A 22,305-nucleotide genomic window follows, 5' to 3' on the forward strand; every position below is an offset into this window, starting at 1 on the left:
AGTGCAACGCTCCGGAAATCGACGCTAGCCTCGGACCATGGACACACACCGCCGAATTAATGTGCTTAATGTGGCCGCGTGCACTCGACTTTATACAATCTGTTTTATAAAACCAGTTTATGTAAAATCGGAATAGTCTCGTAGTGTAGATGTACCCTGAGTGACAGGTACAGCTGGAAGTAACTCAGTAGCCATGGGACCGAACCAGCCCCCAGTTGGACCAGAATAGGGAGAGAAGGGATATAAAGGCAGTTCTTGGGGTCATGTGGCAAGCACAGTTTAGTTGAGTTCAAGAATTAGGCCCAATAATTTTGAGTTATACAGTTTTGAAAAAAGAAATTATTCCTTTTGTTAAGGACCAAAGGATGTAGTGTAGAACAATGCAACTTCCCAAACATCACTAGTTTATTTTAAATAGTGAAAGGCATTGGAATATAAGTTTTAAGAAAAATATCACTGATGCTGATGACACTCAACTATATATCTCATTCTGAACTGATGGAATCACTGCTGCTACTAAAATGGCAGACTGCCTCCATGAAATGTGCTCTTGGATGACAAGCAGCTGGCTCAAACTGAACCCAGGCAAGGCTGAAGTGATGCAGGTCAGAAAGGGGAAATACACTGAAGATCTAGCCAAAACTCTGTCTCCACCTTCCAACGAAACCAGACAGCCCCTATTCATCAAAGTGGTGTGACGCCTTAGAGGCTTGTTCGACTCCTCATTAAACTTAAGTATCAGAGGGATAGCCGTGTTATCATTAAACTTAGATGATCAGGTAGGCATCAGTTTCCCAAAACGCTTCCTTTCACCTCCAGTTTACCAGGGAACTTCATCTCTTGCTCCCAGATGAGGACCTGGCTACCATGAGTCAGGCATTTATCAGCTCCAGGCTGGATTATTGTAACTTGCTTTATTTATAGCCGAAGAGGATGCTCAGGCTCCTACTGGTAGAGAATGAGGCTGCCCACCTACTCTATGACTCAGTCCCCCATGAGCAAATAAGGCCTGTGCTCAAGTCCCTCCACTGGCTCCCAGTCAGCATCCAATCCCAGGTTAAGGCAATGGTCCTAATTTTCAAAGCAAAAGCCCAGGCATACCACAGACGGAATATTGATCTACAGCTGTGCTCCTTTGGAATAATGCCCCTCTCAAAGTCCAGGACAAAGCTGAAGACAAAGTGAAAGCTGAAGACAAAGTATTCTTGGTCAAGGAGGTTTAGCTCTGGAACAATTTTCCACAGAAGATCAGGTGAATCCAGAATCTGACCATCTTTAGGAAATATTGCAAAGCCTTCCTCTTTGAGAAAACTTTTACTACCATAAGAAACACTCACAGCTTGAACATCCCCTTTTATTCCCAAACTCCTCTCAACCCTCCCAAAAAACCTCCCCCACGCAAAATCTGACCCCATAAAAGAAGAAGTTACAGAAACTTTATGAAGTCCTCTAGGGACTTTGCTTATGCTATTGATTTTACGTGCAGGGCTCTTAGATAATATGATGATGTGTGGCAGTATAAAACTTTAAGATCAATAGAGAGAGTTTTGCCAGTTCCTGATTTTATTGCAAGTCTGTTGATATTTGGTGTTTTTTCTTAAAGCTCCAGTCCCAAGAGTGAGGTGATTATGTTCGAATCTCAACTTTTTTATTTTTAAATAGGTTTCTAGCCCTCATAGGTACAGAGAAAAATTTTAAAAAGTGAACACCAGAGACACAAACCATGAGGCAAATAAAAGAGGAAACATAACATTTATTATTTTTTAAAAAAATATATTTTCATTTTTAGGCCAATTTCATTATTTTGAGAACCTGTCTTATGATTTTGTACACAGGGGTTGGCAATACCAAGGATGTGACACGTTAGGCTTGATCTCACAGGGTAAGAGCCACAGCAGATATGGAGGGTAGAAAAATACTCTTGAATTTAATTTAAGAGTTTGTTGATCACTGTTTGAAATCCCACCCAGTCCTCCTAGCTGTCCCCCTTCACTCCACTTCTAATGTTTTCCCCTTCCATTCTGGCTTAGGTCCCCATACTGAGAAGTGCTGAGTTGAAGTCAATAGAAGTTCCTCTTCACAGGACTGGGCTTTAACAATATTAACAATTAGCATTAGTCAGGTTTCTAGAGTAATACCTCCTTCATATCAGAACAGTCTCGAAGAGCAAGTGAGCATCAGTATCCTGAGGCAAATTCACACTTTAAAGCACTGACTGCTTCACATTTTCAATTGAATTCTCTTTCGTGACCTGCACCCTTCTTGGTGATGTAATGAAGCATTCATCCATCTCAACCCAATCCTGCACGCCTTTCTCAGTGAACTCTCAGTAAATGAGAATTTCATTGGAATAGAAAGTAACGTACAGGAAGAACAATAGTAAAAAAGAAAGCTAATAAAAAATCAGTGGTAGTTTTGTCAGAATAAGGATTCAGGGGCAGACTATGTCATTCAGAAAACCACCAAAATAGAGATAAATCTTGAGTTTTATGGAACTGAGTCCTTGATGCTGATGGTTCTCCTAATGAATACAAATTATACCACTATTTCACTCAATATCATTTCCAACAGACACACACTGGACCCAAATCTGACCTCACACTGCTGCAAATCAGCAGTAATTAATGGAATCAGCAGAATTAAAATAATGCAAGACCAGTATAATGAGTTTAGAAATTGGCCCAATGGCTTATAATACTTTTTACTATAATCAAACCTTTGAAACATATGTTGTTAATTTACAATACATCCAATATATGGGTGAACTCAAAGATGTGTTGTTTGGCAACATTATTTGTTAATCTGACTCACTAGACTATATATCCACCCAAAACCCAGTCTGATGCTGCTACATGAGCCTATTGACACAGAGCCAGATCAGCTGATATAACTGAAGCTAATGGAGAGAAGTCATTTATATCACTTGAGGATCTGGCCCTTAGTGTCCCTACAGATAGGTGGATGATCATTTTATTCAGTTGTGACATTAAGAAGATCAAATGAACTCACCTCACAAAATCTGGATACCTTCTCATTTGTAAATCACTTTAGGTGTGTAATAACTTCATGCAAGACTAATTTAAGAACCAAACCTTGGTTGACTCCCATCCCTTGATACATAATTAAGAAGGTGGCATGCACAAAGCTTCCTCCTTTGCACATCTGGGATAGGAGTCAGCCAGGATTGCAATCCCTGTGCTAAGAGCCTCCTGAGTGTTTACTATTCCAAAGAGGGTGGGAAAGAGTCAGAGCCTCTATGTTGGGCTGCAGAGCTGAGTAGGTGTGAAGTAGAGCATGCTGCACATTAAGAAGGGGAGTGCAGCATACATGATACCTTTTGTGTCAGGGATCTCAGGAAGGCATTATCCCTGGCTGGGGCACAGTGTCTTCCAGAGCTCTCACGCAGAGTAGTGTGGCTCTGCATCGTCACCAACACAATCTGACTCGAAATATTCTGGGTCTCCTAGTTTAAGTGGATGGAAAAGCCTGGAAATAGAAATACAATTGAGTGTGGCCATTCAGTAATGTGTCAGGCCCATATCGGGTTAGTTTCAGTACATAATGTTTATTTAATGTGCTACCCATAAATTAAATATATTCACCTCGACAACTGAGGTCAGCCTCTTAAATGTATCAGTGAAGCAAGTTTCACTGTGAAAGAGAGATTTTCATGAAGCTAGCAAAATCTCTTACTTTTATAATGATTAAGATTTCTACATTACACAATTTATATGAAGATCCACTGAAGGCAAATCGCAAAAGTGTCTAGGTTCCTGAACTATTAAGCTTGTCTGACTGCTGTGTTATCCAGTCTAACCAACAGACATCTTGCCAATGTCACTGACAGGTGGCCTGAACAAGTATGAAATCAGAAGTGACAAGCAATGGCATGTAAACACAAAACATGTGCTAGACTCGGGGTGGGGGGGAGGAGGAGGGAAGGGGAGAGTGTTTTGCTTTATAAATAATTCATGGCCTCCCTTCTATTTACTCAGATGACAACTTATCAGTACAAACAGTATCACTGTCAAAAATGCTTAAAATAAGACTATAGAATAGCAAAGTACTATACAGCCTAAGTTACCTTACATGCTAAAGAACTATATCATGCACTGAATATATATCACACTATATTCTACCCCATTGCCCACAAACTTAGGGCCCAATCCTGTTCCCACTGAAGTCAACAGCAAAATACCCTTTCATTTCAATTACTGGAGATTGGGCCAATTCTGAAGAATCGCAGGGGAATACCAATATTTTCTTAACACCTGATAAAATTCCCTACCTCTTTTTAAAAATAGGCCTTTTTTTTTTTTTTTTACTATTTTCAAATCTATTACTGTAACGCCCAACTCTAAAACACATGAAAGTTCTTATTAAAGACAGGTTTTATGCTTAAATATTCTTTACTGATTTGTTTAAATGGCTTGAATGTCTCAAAAGTGTTTTGTAACAGATCATTCAGAAATAATTAGGTTTCCATATGGCAAGAGTGACTTTTGTTGACATAGTATAATATATCCACTGTTACTTTGAAATAGCAGTGCCCACAATTACTCCTATCAAATATCACGAAAACAGTTCCCCAGTTACACTCTTTTTACAATCTTGTCTTGTTGATGTGCATCATGTGGTTTAATGCAGGATGTGAAAGTGTGAGTGAAACAGATGATGTAATCCTGGAAAAATGCTGTTAGGTTCACTTCTGTACCCAAGAGGGTCTCTGTTTCACTGTGCTGTGAAATCACATGGAAAAAGAAATGTATTTCTATATTTTTTTTCCAAAATGAGATCCATAAATAAATGTTTTGTTTTGTTTTGTTTTTAAACAAACATATTTTCTTTAAGCAGACTCAAAGCAGGTTTGAAGGCTTCGGATAATGGCTACATTCCTTTTATTCTCTCCCCCATTTTTGCCACAAAGTACAGGGAATATATTAAGCCATTTTTATTGCTAAAAAAGGGGTTATAGCTGGCTAGGCACTTCCACAAAAAGTTCTATTATGTTCTGAATTACCTACAATATCGAAAAAGGGAAGAAAGAGTTATTGTTAAATACTGCAGTATCTAACCACAGATGTATACCTCTATGATAGTTATTCAACTAGTAAGGGATATGAATTGACACTCAAAGAAAACAACTAAGAAAACTCATTCCAAACCATTTCAATGTCTCAGCTTCATATCTTCTTTCATTCTGCACCTATATTTGGAACAGGAGCTCATTTCTTGTCCTGCAAGTACCATCTTCCTCCTTCTCAAACCCCTCCTTAAAATACACTTTCTATCCTAATATTTTGTCTGAATTAGCACATTAGGGCAGGAAATCCAAAAGCAGAGTTTTGCCATTGACTTCAGTGTGGCCAAGAGTTCTCCCCTTGTCCTTTATGAATTGGTAAAGTGTGAAATATACTTAAGGCTCAATTCTGCAAACACTTACTACTGAGTGTCATACTGTAATGGGTCCTGTCACAGAAGTAAGCCATATGCCTAGTAGTGTGTGCAGGACAGGCCCCTTACTGTGTTTCATAAACAGGAAGGAATAATAAACTGCCTACATGTGAATAATAAACAACACAAGTTAAACCCAGGCAACATTTATGTAGTTGCTATGCTCCCATTCCTAAACGGCCCTCCTAAAACACCTTAGTCCCCATCCACGGCTCACAAAAATGTTGCCCCTAGTGCATTCCACTTGAGGGTTGGAAAAAAAATATGGTTCCAACTGCTGTATATTGGTACTGACCCTGAATTTGGCAGTCATATCGACAAGTGTAGGTGAGTATGAATTAAACACTGTCTAAATGATCAGAGAACATTCAGTGGGGTAAACAATCCCTTGTATCAAGCTGCACCCAGGTACTTTTGTATTTGTTATTTTGCAGAACATTTCCAAGAGGCACTAAACAGACTAACACTGCAAGAAACTATTAACTTTAACAAAAAATTAAAGAGCTAGAACTAGCCGTCATAACATCTCACATCACAAAAAGTGAAAGCCTCAATAATAATAATAATAATAATAATATTAAAGTTAAAACTCGAGGCAGCTGTAGGTGAAGACCAGTAGCTACTAGGGAAATCTTAAAAATGTAAGGCTGGAAGGGACCATGAGAGCTCATCTAGTCTAGGCCTCCATGTTGAGGCAGGATCAAGTAAACTTACCTAGACAACCCCTGACAGGTGTTTGTCCAGCCTGTTTTTAAAAACTTACGGTAATGGGGATTCCACAACCTCCTTCGGTAACCTATTCCAGTAACTCAGTATCTTTATAATTAACAAGTTTTTCCCAGTAGCTAACCTAAATCTCCCTTGTTACACATATAAGCCAATTACTTCTTGTTCTACCTATAGTGGACATGGAAAATAATTGACACCATCCTCTTTGTAAAAGTCCTCCTCTCAATCTCTTTTTTCTCAAGGCTAATTATGCCCAGTTTTTTAAAACCTTTTATCACGTTTGTTGCTCTCTTGTGAACTCTCTCCATTTGTTTACATCGTTCTTAAAGAGTGGCATTCTCCATTATGATTCACCCTGGAACATGATGAAATGTTATGGTATGCCAACAAAAACAATTAACATCATCAAGTCTTCATATCAAGGTGCAGTGTGTATAGTTGAAGTAAATAGATATTTGAGTGAATGGTTTAACCTGGACTCTGCTGTCAAAGACGGATGCATTCTCTCAACTCTCCTCTTTGGCATGGCCATTGCCTTTCTTTATGAGAAAAAGTGCAGATGGATACAACACAGGCATTGCATGGCTCAACAGCAGTACACTAGAAGATTTAGATTTTTCTGATGACATAGCTCTTCCACATCAACATGCAAGCAAACTTGGAAAGACTGTTCAGAATTGCTAGAAGAGATGGGGTTAATGATCAGCTATGAGAAAAAAAATCTAATGACAACCCAAGTGCAACAGGGCAGCTGGCCTTTAAGGTAAGCCAGACTCAGCCTTGCCTGTAATCTACCAGCTAGCCCCTGTGAGGATTTCTGGGACCTGAAACTGGGCCTGGGGGTGCTTCCACAACACCACTGGGCAGTGCTGAAAGAGCCACAGTAAACACACCTTACATACTGGAAGACCAGTCACTCCAGGAAGTGCTGCCCATGGAGAAGATGACCACATCCCCTTCCCTGGCCTCTGATTGGCCTAGACCTAATTTTAGGCCTGGAGGGAGTACTAAGAAGTTGTATGTGCAACAAGGCAGATCTCTGACCTGCTTCTAAGACAGATGTCACCTTGTTCCTGGTCTCTGTTTTCTGGCCCTGCCCTCTGGTTCCTAACTATTGATTCCAGCTTGACCCTTGGCTCCAGACCTTGGCTACAGACTCTGGCTTGAATCTCAGGCCTGACCACCTATGGCTCTACCCATTCAACTTGACCACCCATGTCCCAGTTCCTGACAGCCCCAAGCTGATTGAGATATGGCAACTTAATGATAATTAGTGACCCATCTGTGAAAGGGTCAGGAAAAGACTATGTTCACAGAGTGGAGAACTCAGAGAAGAGAGACTAGGAGAGAGGAGCCAAGAGACTTCCCTCTTTTTGGGAAGGACCCGGGGAAGTCAGTCTGGAGGGGACGCATAGGAAGCAAGTTAAGCTCCTGTGGGGAAAGTCCTGAGATAGGGTCTAGAAGGAGCAGGGAGATCCCTGAGGAAGCTGCCTGAATCCCTGGCCAGAGGAGGCATTGGGGGGAAACTGGCTAGGAGGAAGTAGCATAGGTTAATTTCTGCAGGGCTCAGAAACAGAGACTCACAGTGCAGCCCAAGAGGGCAGAAGAATTATCATACAAATATCTGGACTTTCAGCTGGACCTTTAGTCCTCTGGCTAGGTCACAGAAAGACTCTGAGAAAGACAGGTCAGCACAGGGCTAAAGAAGTGGTTGAAAGGAGGTGGAAGAGACAAGTTCCTCTGAAACACAGTGTCCTTACTCCATGGGACAATGCAGCTGGTATGTGTACTACTTTACAGTCAACAACTCCCAGTGCAAGCGTTATGTTAGAAGGCAAAGTAGTACAAGAAGTGAGTCAATTCACATACCTTGGCAGTAATGTAAAAATCAGTGGGGATATCCAGAAGGAAATAATGTCATGAACTGTCAAGGTAGCAGCTGCATTCACCAGCTTAGACAAAATCTGGTCATTGAAAATCTACAACTTAAAGACTAATCTATGAATCTTCACCTTTAATGCTATTTCTGCCTTAATATATACATGTGAAAACTGGAAAACCACCAAAAAGTACATACAGGTGTCTAAATGCCTTTGAAAACAACTGCCTCAGGAAAATACTGGGTATTAAATTGAATGAATTTATAATGAATGCCAAGAGTCATCCAACAGTTCAGCAACCCTGTTTTTCTAAAGTTATCTGGAAAAGAAGATGGAAATATCTGGGCCATGTGTGATGAATGAAGTCAGAGTGTCTGCCAAGGCAGGTGTGCCATTGGGCAGCTGCAGAAACAGGCAGAAGTGGCCAACCAAAAGAATCCTTCTGTTGAACAGGACTTAGAGAGGGGAAACTTATGGGACTGACTTTCAAGAGGACATGGAAAGGAAAAACAGGGATGGCGGGGCCTTGTTCATGCCTTTAGCGATGTTGGATGGTGCAGGGAGGATTTAGATGATTTTCATTGTGGTCATGCCGACAGGCCCAAAGCAATATCAAGGTCCATTTGCACTTAGTACAGTACAAATGTAGTAAGAGAGAGTCCCTACCGCAGTAGGATTACTATCTAAGTAGAAGAGAGACAAAAGTATTTGCATCAACATTGGATAAGTGAGAACTGAGGCACAGAGAGATTAAGTGACTTGTTCAAGATCATACAGGGAGCCTGAGGTAGAGCCAGGGCCTGAATCTAGATCTCCTTAGTCCAACTCTTATACCTTAACCCCAAGACCAATCTTTCTGTGGACAAAAGTGTCCTAGTTTCTGTGGCACTCCAGTAGGTAAACTGAAAGTTGGGTACCAGATCCATGCATTTATTTTGATATTAAATATAATTTATGTTACGTTCCCCTTACATTTCAGTTTCAATGTCTATGGATTTTTGTAAGGACAATGCATAACTGCATCATATAAGTTTTTAAAGAGGGAAGCTGGGGGATTTAACATTTGGACAGGGGACAGCTGAGACTTTTGGAATGGGGGATGGTGGTGGACAGTTTGGGATTCTGGAGTAAGCTACATTAGCAGGATGTTTCTGCTAAAATAATCATCAATGAAATATAATGTCAATATTTACATTGCAATCTTTAGGTTTCATAATTAAATCATAGAAGAGAATGGGGCAGTTCTCATAATTATTGTTTCAAACTGTCTGCAGAATCAGGAAGACAACACGAGTGTATCCCTGATTCATACTTTCAAGGATTTTTTTTCACAGTCATAAAGCTAGAAAATGGTGGTGTCATTCGCCCTTCCCCCCACCTATTTAGATTCCAGACCAAAACCACTACAATCTGCCACTCCATGTTCACTCTGGCTGTGCCTCATTCTGAGAGAGAGATGCACACCCTCTTCTAGCTAACATCTATAAGAGTTAAATGAAAATTGTGCAATACTGCAGCCTTCTTAACCCATTTTATTAGAAACAGAAAATGTATGTGGCACATGGACACGGTGCAGTCACGTCAGAGACCTGAATTTGATTCCCAGCACTTTGAGAGGTAACTTTTATGCATCTTCCTGTTAATTTCTTCTCCTCAAACTCCTTGTATAGGTTTGAGGTTTTGTTAAAAATGATGTTCATGAAATGCATAGTATTTTTAACACCAGTTCGTTCATGGTCTTCTGGCTCCCATTCTAGCATACTATCCCTGCATGAATATTTGATAGGGGAAAGCTGGAGAATCAATTTTGTCTATGTTCCACTGAGAGCCTAAGCTTTTCAATATCAGCTTCAGAATGATGCATGGGGCTGGGCAGGGCCTGAAAACATATGCAGTGAACTCAGGACATTCGGTAAAGAAAGGAACAATTGTTGAACGAGTTTTACTGGCATGCACAAGTGCTGATCTATAATATGTGGAAAATAATCTAAATCTAAGAGGATTTTCACAGGGATGGCAAAAGACACTTCCATGACCCCATGATCAGCCCTGCTAAATCTGAAGTTCATTCTTCAAAGGATGGAGGCACTCGGTTCTCTTAAAACTGAAAATTAGTCAGAAAAATTTTGAACATTAACAAAACTTACTATTCATCACTAGCCTCATTCTCAAAAAATGATAGAGCCATTTTTCCTGAATCTTTTTAAAAAAGTTCAAGCTACCAAGCATGGAAAATTTCTGTAGGGGACTGGGGCATAGGCAGTCTGGCCTAGCAGTCACAGCTTGGATTGGAGTCACCAGGCCGAAGTTGGAGGAATCACAAGGCCAGGTCCCATTAACAAGGGCAGGGGTGGCTCCAGGCCCCAGCACGCCAAGCGCGTGCTTGGGGCGGCATGCCGCGGGGGGCACTCTGCCGGTCACTGGGAGGGCGGCAGGCAGCTCCGGTGGACCTCCCGCAGGCGTGCTTGTGGAGGGTCCGCTGGTCCCAAGGCTTCGGTGGAGCATCCACAGGCACGTCTGCGGGAGCTCCACCGCAGCTGCGGGACCAGCGGACCCTCCGCAGGCACGTCTGCGGGAGGTCCACCAGAGCTGCGGGACCAGCGACCGGCAGAGTGCCCCCCATGGCGTGCCACCGTGCTTGGGGCGGCAAAATGGCTAGAGCCACTCCTGAACAAGAGTCTGGGTCAGAGTCAGGCCAGGGTCAGGTAGTACCAGGTTAGAATCAAGAGGCAGGAATCAGGGTCAGAGTTAGGCTGGAGTCAGAGATAAGAGCAGAGGCAATACTGGGTTAGAATCAAGAGGCAAGAATTGGAGTTGAAGTTGGGCTGGAGTCAAAGACAGGAGACAAGGCAAAGTCTGTCATTGCAGCAGGCCAAGGTCCATGTGGTTGCCCAGACAACTTTCTGGGCCAACCCCTGTGGTTAAGTAGGGACACTTGGCCAATCAGAGGGCAGCAGGGTACTGTCACTCTGGGTCTCATGGGCAGTACTTCCTGTAGCAACTACTCTCCACAGTGCTCCCTGGCCCCATGGTTCCTTACAATTTCTGCCTGAATAATCAAAGGTATCAGCAACTGAAAAGAGGCTTATAAAGGGAAATGTTAGCAATCTTACCATAGCTGTTGCTAACGCTTCCTGAACGACATAGTGCTGCTCCCAAAATACTAACATTTTGCACAGACCTATGGAACTGAAGGCAGATGACCTGCCATTGGCTGGTTGAGTAACAAATTCCTAGGTGTAGTCATCATGACATGGTGTTTATCATCAAATTAAAATAAAGTCTCTTCTCCTACTTCTAATTCCTTCTCTTCCCAGTTTTCTCTCAATGATCAATCTCATGCCCTGTGATTCTTTTAAATGCAGTGGTGCCGGTGAAGGGGGAGATTCTTTCCCTTCCTGCAAGATTAGTTCCAAATGGGGCTTTACTTAACATGAGCCAAATGTCAAGAATAGAGACCAAGATAGTGATCTAGGAAGGAAGTTCTCTCTTCCTTTAGACTATTTTTTTTGCAGTTGCTTTATCTGTTTTCTTTTCAGATTTCCAGATGTTTAACAAAGATACAGCTTTTATTTGACACCAAAAATGCTCATATAGGATTTTATGCATAACTGTACTAAAGTTTAGTTTGATTCTCCAAAGCCCTTGCACATTTGTTTTAAACAAAAGTTGTATCTTTGTCTTTTTGATAAAACCTTTGATTTTCTGTGACTTTTCCAATTAGAAATCATAAGAAAGCTGCTGGAGCTTTGGGAATTCTAAGAAAAGCTTCCATGAGTTCAAAAATATATTGGAATGTTAACCTATAGATCCAACCTTCCAATCCAGCCTTAGATCAGTCTAAAATTATGAACAAAGCTTTATTGTGTACTTTTGCTCAAAGAGCTGTGTATTTACATGTGCAAAGAAAAATACATGCATATGTAAAAATGGGAATTAGATGTATAATTGTCCAAAACATACACAATTTGGAAGCCATGCTTGAAAATTTTGTTCATAATGCATGATTTCTTCTGCCTTATGTTCTCCACTTGTGCCTTTGTATTCCACACACCTTTCTATTTAGCAATCTCTGCCCAGTGTTGTAGGATTCACAGTCTTTGAGCATAAGAACCAAATCTTGTACTTACAAAGTTATTGCTCAGCCCAAACCAGAGTCCATGGGAGTTTAATCTAAATAACGACTGCAGCGGTTTAGCTCAAAGCAATTGTTTGCTCTTGATGATAAATTTAACATGAATGTAAAAAACAAAATTATATGATGCACTTAAGTCCAGATCCTGCAATTACATCCAACAGTGTGTGTGAGAAGTCCCATATCAAGTGTTCTATTATAGGATATATACATTATTTTAAAGTACTTAAGAAAAGATGTTATAGTAACGTGTTAGCAAGCATTTAGCAGAAATGGGGAAACAAAAAATTCCTAGCAACAAGTTAAATAATGAATCTGTCTATGTTAGCTAATACTGACTCATCTATCCCCATAACTGACACAGCTATAATGATAAATCATTTGGAAAGCTAACAGGTAATACTAAAACTGGTAAAACATTATTATCCATGCATAAATGCAGAGACATAATTGTCAGCTAATGAAAGCACATGACTGGAAATCCAAAGATCTGGGTTCTGCTGCTCATTCTGCCACAGTCTTGCAGTCTGACTTCAAACCAGTCACTTGGTTTTCAAAAGCACATTCAGGAGCTAACCACTAAGCTCCCATTGATTTTTCCAATGCAGGCTAAAAATCAACTCCAGCCAATTTTGGGAGCTTGATAGGCTTTGGGTGCCCAACTTCTTAAGCTGCTTTTGAAAATGCCGCCTTTAATATCTGTGCCTCAGTTTCTCCATCTGTAAAATGGGAATGATTGTATCAACCTCACACAAGTGTTGTGAGGATTAAATCGACAGGCCTAGATTCTGAGCTACCCTGCAAGGCCATGCAGAGGCAGAGGGGTGAACAAGAAACTCCATATTCCCTTCCATGGCTGCGCCGAAACCATGACTGCAGCAGGGTTGGTGCACGATGACAAGCAATCTGCTCCATTCCCAACTGAGACAGCAAATTAGGCTTTCTCCCTGTGCAAGAAGCAGCAGCATGCTTTTCAGAGGCCCAATGTTTTAGTGCTCCCACTGGGGTTGTGTGGCTCCACACTGCCCCTGACTCAATGCTGTTGTTTTAAAGCCATGACTTGGCCCTTAGTGTTTATAAAGTGTTTGGGGATCCTCGACTAGAAGGTGCTATATGGTTGCAAACCATCATACTGCTAGAATAGTGTCAACTGGTGTGGTAGTATGCACAACTATACATCAGCATACAGTCCTCAGCAGACAGACAATTCTTCCATTGGACTTAGTGGGAGAGTTGCTTGTCTGAGGCCTGCAGAATCAGGCCCTTAGTGCATCTGCTATAAACTTGGTAGCAGTCCGGTAGAGTGTCTGTAAGTGAGTTTAATACATTATTGACAATGCTGAAAAAGGTGTAAGGTATTATCTGACAAACGGCTTTACAGCCTTGTGAAAATAATCCCATCCAGATGGATTAACGCTTGTAAATGGTTTTGCAAGGTTATCTTTTTTCCCCTACACTGTGTCAGCAATCTTCATTCAAAACAATTAACAGAAAACTGCATATGTAATTATTACCTCTCCTAGTCATTATGCATTCTAACATTTTGTGTGTTTTTCATGACAGCTGCTACACATTGAGCAGAGGTTTTCATTGAGTTGCCCTCACTGTGTCAGTTTTCCCTTGAGTTCTTGCATTAATTTAGAACCCAGTAAAGTCAATGTGTAGTTCCAATTATTCCTTCCAGTGGTCATGAGATTGTCTTCCTGATTTCTATCTTACATACGGCTAGCTAAATTTTATGCTCCTTTCTGCTGGCTTCACTAAGGCTGGATTCCCATTTTCTGAAGGATACCTGTTCGGCTCACATAACCTATTGAATATTGTCACTTAGCCATACTGGTTCATTTCTTGCATGTCTGCTTTTTTCTTTAGATGTATGCATGCCTTCTGTGGCTGTCATATAGTATGCTTAAGCAATCTCAATACAGAGTCTAAGGATTTTAATCACTACCACTGGGCATTTTTGATCAGCATCCTCATATTAAAAATCCCTAAAATTTGCCACCCTTTTGTGGGTTTTATATGATTCCTCCCGTGAGAACACTGAACTTAATTATTTTGTTATCATTACTACCTAATGGCTCAATTTTAGCTAGTTCTTCAAGCAACCCCTGTGTGTTGCTTAGGACAATTGAGAATAGTCTCCCCTAGGACAATTGAGAATAGCCTTTCCTTTTGTATGCTCTAGGACTAAGTGTTTTAATAAAAAAACTGTTTAATAAATTGAGAAACTACTTCCCTAAGTCTGTCCCACTGTAACATTTGATCACATGGTATACTGATGTCACCCATCATGGCTACATTATTAGATTTAGTTGCTTCTGATCTCCCTCAGTATTGTGCATTCAATATCCTTTTCCTATTCAAGCAGCCAGAATTATAAACTTGCTCATATCTGCCTTGGGATTTTGTCTTCATACACATTCTAATGTATGGTCCTCTCCACTCTGAAATAGTATCTCATTAGAGTCTATGGAATCCTCTATGGACAGTGCTACTCCCCCATGTCTATGTCATGTATCAATTCTAGACATGGATTGCAGTACCCCACTGATTTTTGTCATTCTACTACTGAGATGTCTGATTCTGATATGGAAATATTTAATGCTTCTCCAACACCCCAAAACACCCCTGGTGCCCACCAACACTGTCCTAATCCCTTAGCAATATACAGCTTTGGCTGCTGAAGGTAAAGTACAAATTTTGTTAATATAAATAATTACTGGCCAAACCTTAAAGTCATTACTTATTCCTGACTCAGTGAAACTTAAGGAGATGTACCAAATCCTGAGCAGCCAGTCAGCATCCCAGATTTCCTAACATTCTCATGCAGTAGTACTATACTTTGCTAAGAACTGTCATCTCAAGACGTTCGGAGCATTTGGTTGTATTTGGCTGATTAGGACATAAATGAGCTTCCTGGTAGAATGGTTGATGTAGTCCCACCTAGTATTTTCAATATCACAAATCCAAGAGCCCAACCTTTTGGGTATGAATATGTGTGTGCAACAGTGACCAAATTAACCTCTTTAGTCACATCCTACATGTTATTGTAATAATCCTTGTACAAAACAAGTCTTGTGAAGTATCATTTGAAAACCAATAATTCACTGGTCAATAATATCAGGGTGAAATGTATATAGCAGCATTATATTTAAAGTTATGAAATCCCCCCCGTATAATATTAAAGGCAATGTTCAAACTCACGTAGCCCTGATTCGGTAGGAGGGGTCAATCAGGTCTGTCTTTAATAAAGGGATGTATGTTTGAATATAAGCTGTAAACAGTGAGAGGGGGAAAAAAAGACGACAAAGAAAATCTGCATTTCAGCATACACAGGTGGAGAGAAATAGCATGAAGCCTCCCTCCTTCACCAGACTCCATGTGTCCTTGTTCTCAGCCAAAAATAACTTTAACTAGGGATTACTCTCATGAAAACGCTTTTCAAAGGGTGACTGAAATATTAAAATATGGGGCAAAAGCACCCCATGTTCCCTTTTCCTATCCAGCGGTCTTTTTTCACCTAAGGCGGCAAAACAGCCAGCCATTGGGCTTTTGGGACCAGATCCTGGCCTGAGAGTTTGGTCAGCAAAGTTACTGGAAACGTGACAAGAAACTTCACCTTGAGACAAGTCTAGTTTGTGAAGTTTAGAAAGCATTTTATCTTCATTTTTCTTGTAACCGTTTCTGACTTTAATGCATCATTTCTTGTGCTCATTTAAAATCTCTTTCTTTGTTAGTGAATAAACTTGTTTTATTCTTTAATCAAAACAAAGCTAGTGTTATGAACTGTGTGGGTAACTCCATTTAAAGTGCCAAACTGTTGAATCTTGATCCCTTTAGAGGGGTAACAGACATATCTCGACTGTTTGGGACAGGGCTGGATACTTTAGAACATATGTTTTGGGGGGAAAATCTGGGACTGGCAGTACATTGGGGTTACTCTGCATGTATCAATTCTAGACATGGATTGCAGAACCCTACTGAGCATGTTGGAAGCCAGAGTGTGGCTCGTGTTTGTTCACAAGCTGCTGGGATCAGAGCTGCTGGACTAGAGCTGTGGCTCTACACAGATAATCTGGGTGTGGCCTGCATGCTGTTTGGCTTTGTGTGAGGAACCCAGATTAGCAAAGCATTGTGAGACACCCCATCTTGCAGAGCAGGTGGTGACAGCTCCTCAGTGGTCTGGACTGCACCCCAGAATGCCATAGTATCCCCCCATCTATAGTCAATCACAGATCTTCTAAAGCTGATGGGTGTGCTAGCCACCCTTCATTCCAGCTAAACAGAAGAAATTATAGGGCAAGATAGCTAGAGATAATGCAAGCCACCATTTGAGGTATGAGGCCACATGAAAGGCCAAATCAGCAGCTAAGCCATGTGGACTGAGAGATTTCCCTGTGGACTGATTGCAGAGGAAGGAGCTATGGCATTGATTGGTTATAGCTGTGTGTATATGCAGGGCTGGCTCTAGGCTTTTTGCCGCCTCAAGCCAAAAAATGTTTGGCTGCCCTCCACCCCAGCCCTGGGCTCCTCCCCCTCCCCCAGTGCTGGGCTCCCTCCTCCCCCACCAGTGCCCTCCACAGCAGAGCCTGAAACTAACTTGGGTCTCCAGCCTTCTAATCATGTGCTTTAGCCATAAGGACATCCTTCCCCATTTGCACCCAGACACACATTGCCCTTTAATACATATTTTTAAAAAGGAGAACAGATTTTGAATTGTATAAATTTTCACCACTATATGAGTTCTACAAGTGACAACTGCTTAGCTTAGTTTCTCTGAGCTGTTGAAGAGGCTCTCTTTAACATAAGATATATCCTCATGAGAGAGTTTAGTTAGGGCAAAATACTCTTCTCAAATTCACAATGTACACCTCTCATCTTCACTGTAAACTTCAACATGGATACTCTGCAGTCACTGGGCCAGGTCCTCAGCTGATGCAAATCAGCATAGCTCCACTGAAATCAATATGGCTACATCAATTTACACCTGTTCAGGATCTGATTCGTTGTACATATTTTCCACTGCCACAAATGCAAGCTTTGGACTTGGAACAAGTACGATAGAAACCTTCAATGTGATTAAAGGATGGACAGTGTGGACCAAAGAAGATACTCATCCTGAAAATATAGACAATGATTGCAAACGTATTCACTATCTATGGGTCAAATTCTGACCACAGGGGCTGCATATGTCTGCATCCAAATGCTAAATTTGTTCTATTAATACAGTGGCTGAATTTCACTGCATATGTAGTCTACTCCTACAGAGTCATTTTAACTTGTCTCCCATTAGACAAAGAAGACACACTGGAAAGCTGTCTCCAATCCCCTCACCATACAGACTTTAGGATTTTTGCATCTAGATCCACTATGAAGCTCAGGCCTACCTCTATTACTGGCCCAAATCAAAGCCTAAGGTGCAGACTCTCCTTGGGGGTGGGAGAGGAAGAGGGAAGATTTGGATTCAGACTCATGATTCAGGCTTATATCTTAAACAAAATATTGGCTCCGGGCCTAAGCTAGGATACCCCTTCAGAGAGGTCAAAAAAAAAAAAAAAAAAAAAGAAAAAAAAAACCCAAGCATGAGTCTGTATGAACCTCTGGAGACTGAAAAATATGTCTCCTGAATGTTTTATTTGCTTTTATTTGCTATACAACCATTATGACCTTAATGGAATTCAATCATAATACAGCATAAATATACATCCAGCTTTAAGTACGGTAGGCAGAATATTATGTCCTGTATATTAAAATACTGATAACTATTAACACATTTTATTTAAGCTTACTTTAAAATCTTACAAGTTGCTTAAATCATTCCTAGCAAATGTGCGCTCAGTGCATACCACACATGCCTCGATGCTTTAAATTTGTTTGTACAGCTGTGAAATTCTCAAATTAACTATCTGTCAGGAAAAGTAAAATATTGCCTAGAGAGTTAGGAGATGAAATCTAAGTCAGTGGGAGAAAATTACAAAATGGCATCCTGCAATATGAATCACTTTTATGGAATTGCACTTCTTGTAATAAGTTTCTGGGCAGCAAGTCATTAACTGCAACATGGGTAGTTTCAGACATTTACTACTGTACAAGTCTCTGGCATTTATTAATATCACTATCTCTTTATCTGCCAGTTTACTAAACCTGCAAGATTATGACTCATTTAAAACAGCATACATTATGCTTCTGAAAGAAAAATGCAGCCCCTCTTGCAGAATGCTTTCTACGCTGACTGCACTCCGGGATCTCCAGCAGTGCGTGTGCAGACAAAGTTCCCATTAATGCCAAGAGGAGTTTTGACATTCAGCAGTGTAGGATCAGACCTCTAGTCAATATAGACCATGAACAGCACTTTAAAAGCCCCTATGGGCCAGATTTTCAAAGATGCATAAAGACACACAAAGGCACTAAGTAGGATTTTAAGGAGCACATAGGTACCTAATTCAAAAGGGGTGCTTTCAAAAATCCCAGTTGTTGCCTTTCTGCATCTTTATGTGACTAAATACCTTAGAAAATCTGGCCCTGAATCATAATAATCAGCCTAAATCTATGGGGCTAAGTATTTTATGGAACCTGAATTACCATTTGAGAAGCAGCTCACACAGAAGGGAGAGCTCCACTTTTGGAAGTAGTTTAAATTCTCTCTAGTTTTTAGGATTATGGCAGTACCTTGTGGGATTTTTCCATTATCTGTCTACCCTGGTCTCACCCTATACTGTCTGCCTCCCCCTCACTCAGCTTTGGCCTGGCTGCTGCCTCCAAACCAGTTATTCTGGCTGCCATTCCTTTTTTTTTTTTTTTTTTTTTTTTAAAGGATCTAAGTGTTTTCTCTATTTTAATAGAAGCTGGAGTGTCTAATAGACCTAGCTGCCAAAAGTGTCATCTTCAAGGGGGTTGCTGGGTGAAAGCCTGTTATGTTTCTTTATTCCTATGCACTGAGTAACAACCTAATGGCTCCAGAATACCACATATATTATTAACATGGTATACAGTAATGGTTCCAGAGAGTATTGTAGAATTCTTACTATGCTAAATTTCATACACTGTGATTCTCATATAAATTTCCTTGGCACCAAGAGTCAAATTTTCCAGTTGTGGAGTCTACTGCCTAGGACTGCTACATTAGGGAATTACAATATGAAAGGATAAACAGACCCCTAATAGTTTGTAATGACACACAGCCATTACACTGTCATTTCTTTGAATTCTTATTATTCCAAATATGAAATATACATTGAGAAATAGCTTTGGACTGAGATTTTTCTATGTTATTTCAATTTGTTATACCAGTCTGACAAACGAAGTGACCTATAAATCTAAATAATTACAGTATAACAGATTGCCAAAGTTCTAATTGTCCTATTCTTTACCTGCTCCCATACTTACTCCAAAGAGTGAATTCAGTGAATTTTGGCTCTTTTAAGGTCAGATTCTCACATTGTGTTAGTGTAAGCCCAGACTGTCACAGGATTTGAGGACGTGGCCCTACATTTTGATACATTTCCAGTTAATCTTTGCTAACATTATCTCTCTATCCAAGCAACAGCAGATAACAAAAGGTATGCGATAATACAGGGGTAGGCAACCTATGGCACATGTGCTGAAGGCGGCATGCAAGCTGATTTCATTGGCACTCACACTGGCCAGGTTCTCGCCACTGGTCCAGGGGGCTCTGCATTTTAATTTAATTTTAAATGAAGCTTCTTAAACATTTTTAAAACCACACTTACTTTACATACAATAGGTTAGTTATATATTATAGACTTATAGAAAGAGACCTTCTAAAAATGTTAAAATGTATTACTGGCACGCAAAACCTTAAATCAGAGTGAATAAATGAAGACTCGGCACACCACTTCTGAAAGGTTGTCGACCCCTGTGATAACGCGATGATGCAGAAAACCAAAGTGCAGGTGTCCAACAGAATTGCATTGCTTGAGGTATTGATTTCATAAAATATTTGTTAAATTTTAACTACTGGCTAATTCATCTTGATTCAAAAACCTGTCTCATCCGCTTATTAAATTCCTCAATAGTCTATATAGCAAGTAGGAAAGGGGAGAAGAAAGCAAACATAGAATCATAGAAATGTAGCTCTAGAACGGACCTCAAGAGGTCACCTAGTCCATCCCTTCTGTGCCAACCTGTGCAAATGATTGACTTTCTGGCTCACCAAGAGACCTCAGAACTCTATAAAGGAGAGCTACCAGTGGTAGTTCTAAATCAACATTTTAGGTGGACCACCGTAACTTGCATTAAACTTTCTTCTTTATTGTGATAAATAAACTGGGGCAAACAGAGGGGGTCACAGAATAGTAAAAACTTCCACAAAGTGTCTTCTTTGTCAAAAAATTCGAATTTGCAATTTTTTGGATCTGCCCTAGTGATTATAATTGATAGAATTTAAGTAAAACTCATAGCTGCCAAATTTTGCACAGCCCCAGGTGTGACATTTTATGCAAACTATATGATAAACTAATCTGCATCTGGATTTGAAGATTTTAAGGCCAGAACAGACCACTCCAATCATCTTAATGTGATCTCTTGCACAGCACAGGCCACAGAATTTCAACAAGTGGTTTCTTCATCAAGCCCATAAGTTCTGGTTGAGTGACGGCATAAGTTTTACAAAGAAATCCAATCCTGATTTAAAGACTTCAAGTGATGGAAAGTCTACCATATCCTAAAGTATGTAGTTCCAAAGGTTAGTTACTTCCACTATAAAAAAATGTGCATCTTATTTCTAGTCTGAATTTGTCTAGCTTCAGCTTCCAGCCATTGCATCTTGTTATGCCTTTGCTAGACTAAAGAGCTGTCTACTATCAGAAACATTTTCCCTATACAAGTACTTATAGATGGAACTCTTAACCTTCTCTGTTATATTCTTCAGCCTCTCATTGTAAAGCATATTTTCAAGATCTCAGATCATTCCTATAGCACTTTTCTGAACCCTTGCCTATTTGTCGACATCCTTTTCAAAGTGTTGACACCAGAACTGGTGACAGTATTCCAGTAATGGTCTTACCAATGCTATATAGAGAGGAAATAACACTTCCCTACTCCTACTTGATATTCCCTTGGTTATATATACACATCCTGAGCATTTGCTTTCTTAGCCTCTGCATCACACTAAGAACTCACGTTTAACTTATCTATCATGACCCCTACGTCCTTTTCTGAATCACTGGTTTCCAAAATACAGTCCTACATTCTTGGTTCCTAGACAAATGGCTTTGCCTTTAGCTGTAATAATGCATGTTTGTTCAAGAGATGAGATCTAGATCATTCTGTAGACCTGACCTGTCATCATTTATCACTGCACCAATTTCTGCGTCTTGTGTTTGTGAGTTTTGCTTATTACAAACATCTGCATATGACCATAAACTTTAACTTATGGTCAATACATCCTGCCTCAGTCAGTGGCAAGTAAAGGACAGGAACTGCAGAAAATCTGGCAGCTTGTGGCTAGTGTAGGTGGGAGTGACTCTGAGGAGCTGCTAGGATAGATGTCAGGTAAGCGCCAGACTGTGTCTGAGATGGATGAGTGCTGAACAAACTAAGGGTGCTCGGGGCTAGGTGGGTGCTCGAGGGAGTCTGAGATTGCTGAAGAGGAGGACGCAGGGAAAACTGGGATTCTCAGAGAAGACTGGAGGTCCACTTTTGGAGGGGTGGGGGGCTAGGAAAACCTGTTTAGAGGTAATCTGGAGACTCAGAGGAGTTGGCTGGATTCATAGGGGAAAAGCCAGATGTTGGGATAGGATGCTGGGGATTCTGGTGCTAGTACTAGGCCCCTCACCTCTGCCCTATGACTGCCTTCTTCTCTTGGCAGCTCCTTCCCTACTGTGATTCAGCATGGGGAGACAGACAGGCCACATGGCTGCCTGGCTTCAGGCAGAGCAAGCACTACAGTGATCACAGACGGCCTGTAACAGCAACTGCAGACATTCCTGCAGCCCAGATCCAATTGAATGTGTGGCAAATGTTACCAAAATTATTACACGTGAAGATGTGTAAGATGGAAAGAGCCAAGCTTGACTCTCAGAGCTTGGCTTTGTTTTCAGGACTGGTGGTTAAAAAAAAAAACACATCCTTTTTTACTTGTAC

General features: G+C 40.7%; 1 protein-coding gene across 3 annotated transcripts in view; it reads right to left on the reverse strand.

Annotated features, from left to right (window-relative positions):
• GAS2 (growth arrest specific 2) overlaps window positions 1–22,305 on the reverse strand; it is a 138,870-nt gene that overhangs the window by 86,535 nt on the left and 30,030 nt on the right. The gene's annotated exons all lie outside the window — the stretch shown is intronic.

This window comes from Chelonoidis abingdonii, chromosome 4, assembly GCF_003597395.2.
Source record: "Chelonoidis abingdonii isolate Lonesome George chromosome 4, CheloAbing_2.0, whole genome shotgun sequence".
Taxonomy (NCBI): Eukaryota; Metazoa; Chordata; order Testudines; family Testudinidae; genus Chelonoidis; species Chelonoidis abingdonii.